Genomic DNA, 2,891 nt, shown 5'->3' on the forward strand with positions numbered 1-2,891 from the left:
ACACACACACAAGTGTATTAGATTTTAGGATCGATCCGGCACCGGACAGGGATTCAGGATTATTTATTATATTTACTTTACTTTACATGAAGTATTACGATCTTACGTTCACTTTCAAGTATATCTCTGATTATCTCCCTTGAAAGCACGCTCATGGTTTCCACGTAAGTTATGGCGTTGTTGCTGTTTCCAAAGTTTTATTTTCGTTTCTAAAGTTTTATTAATTTTACTCGCGTCTCTATCTTGGTAGAAACTGGCGGATAAAGAAAATCAAACTGCATAAACAAACGGCAGCAAAACCGTTCTGAAATTAAATAGTTCAGTAACAATGATAAATTTAATTTATCTTCGACAATTTTTAGTTTTACCCACTTTGAATATATCGCTCCTGTTTAAAACCTCTTACTTGCTTGACAATTGCATTTCTAGTTCTGCCTTGAAGGAAGTTTTACTTCTTGTACTCACGTTTTTGTGAGTAACGATGTTGTTAAACCCTCGTTAACAGTACCGTATGCAGGTCCTTTCCGTTTTCTTTCATGCACAGATAAATTTTTCACTATAGACCTTAATGGTCGTAAAGACACTATGTCAGTGGATAGACTAAAAAAGGCCCTCATAGAGAAATCTGTCCCAATTCCTACTGTAGACGACACACACACACAGCATTACAAACATAGCCCGTACACCCACCTTCACATTCCATGACTACCATTGGGATCGATCAGGTACCGGACAAGGATGCTGGATTATTTTCCCGGTTTTTTAACTTAATTTTTGAGAGAGGTCGGGATCATTTTTAGTATTCTCATTTGTGAGAGCAGTCGAATTTATTTAAGATATTCTCATGTTAAAAATCATCTCCGGCTAATCGTTGAGACGACGTTGGTGTTGCCTTGGCGGAGGTTTGCGCTCTCTGAGTGCTGTTGTTTTTGTTGTTGTTGTTGTTGCTGTTGTTAGTTTTTGTTGGCAGACGAGATTACATGATTATCTATTTGTTCTCATATCTCCTTCTCCTACTTATTTTCTTTCTGCAGAAATGCGCTGTGTCACCTGGATATTTTCTGTTCCTTAGAGATTAACGATTTGTCAGACAACAGTTACGAGAGGTCGGTCTGTTGACACTGTTTGATATCGTCATCTGCACACACACACACACACACACACACACACACACACACACACACACACACACACACACACACACACACACACACACACACACACACACACACACAGAGGTGGCGCTACATAATCTATATTGTATATATATTTATGTAATGTATGTATGTTTACGAGGCACTTATGTATGTGTGCGTTTACATGTATATTTGCACGTATGTGTGTATGTACATACGTACTTACGTATGTATATGTATGTATATGTCTATGTGTAAGCTGATATATATTTGTACAGAGATTTATTATGTACTCTGTACTTATATATACTATATTCTCTTGATGTTTATACAGACATATATGTGTGCGTGTGTATATGTATAAATATATATATATATATATATATATATGCACACTTATAAATGTATGTATACATATGTATGATGTATCTAAATATGTATGTATGTAAATATGTATGTATGTATGTATATATGATTGTGTTTGTGTGCGCCTGTGCGTGTGTTTGAAGTTTGTCGGTCAATGATAAAGAATTGATACTAACGTGAATTGAGGTAGATCTTGTTCTTACATGTGTCACGGAAAAAGAAAATCAGCGAAACGCTTTCTTCTCCTCCTCCTCCCGCTCCCTCTGAAAAAAAAGCACAAAAAGAAACAATGGCACCGTGTGCAAATTGTGTAAAGATTGGCAAGAAAGCACACACACACACACACATTCAGATTCACATACAAAGAATATAAAACAACAAAGAAAACTAGAAATATGAAGAGCAAGAACAAAAGAGAACGAGACAAAAATATACAACAAACATTACAAAACCCAGGAAAGATAAATGAAAAGCTTAAAGTCGAAGAAAAAAGAAATAAAAAAACGATAGAAAATACACAGAAAACAAACAGCGAAAGCTCTTGTTTACCTCCATCTACCTCCTCCAAAAACAAAAACAAAACACTATTTACAAGAACAACAAAAATAATATCCACCGACAAACCTTTCTTCTTATCACATTTGAAGTTGATTTTGAGATAATCAATTGAAGTTCATAATCATTGATAGATTAATGGAACTACTTTATCCTCCAAGTTTCTTTGTCGTTCTGTCTGTTTTGTCAATATTTAGTCAGTCTATCGAACTCTTTCAGTTCTGTGGCCGTGATATGGAGAGAGAAGGATCTAAAGGCTGTGGTCATGGCAAGGCACAGATAGGCGTGGCAGTATGGTTAAGAAATTCACTTTGTAAATGTCTTCTCCCACAACCTAGGGTCTATCAAATCCTTGTTAAACAAAATTTAGTCGTCAGAAACAGTGGAAGCCCCGCACAAGGACTTTTCCTGCTTTTGAGTGGCGAACTTATTCCCTTTCTGGGTTTAACATCATGTGTATCTTAGGCGCCGTATCTTAGGTTTAACATCGTCATGTGTATCTTAGGGTTAGGGTTAGGGTTAGGGTTAGGGTTAGCAGAGTTAGAAATGTTGCAAGCTTCGAGAATGATCTCCGATTTCAGGATAACGTCCATCTTTCCAACAGTTTTAGGGGGCATGGAAAAGGATCACTTCCTTCTCTAAGCTATTGAAAAAAAAAAAAAAACGAAATTAAAAAGGGCATGAAAAGAGAAACATTTTTTAATGAAGAAAAAAAATTTACTCTTTTACTCTTTTACTTGTTTCAGTCATTTGACTGTGGCCATGCTGGAGCACCGCCTTTAGTCGAGCAAATCGATCCCAGGACTTATTCTTTGTAAGCCTAGTACTTATTCT

Source organism: Octopus bimaculoides, chromosome 2 (assembly GCF_001194135.2).
Source record: "Octopus bimaculoides isolate UCB-OBI-ISO-001 chromosome 2, ASM119413v2, whole genome shotgun sequence".
NCBI classification, from domain to species: Eukaryota; Metazoa; Mollusca; class Cephalopoda; order Octopoda; family Octopodidae; genus Octopus; species Octopus bimaculoides.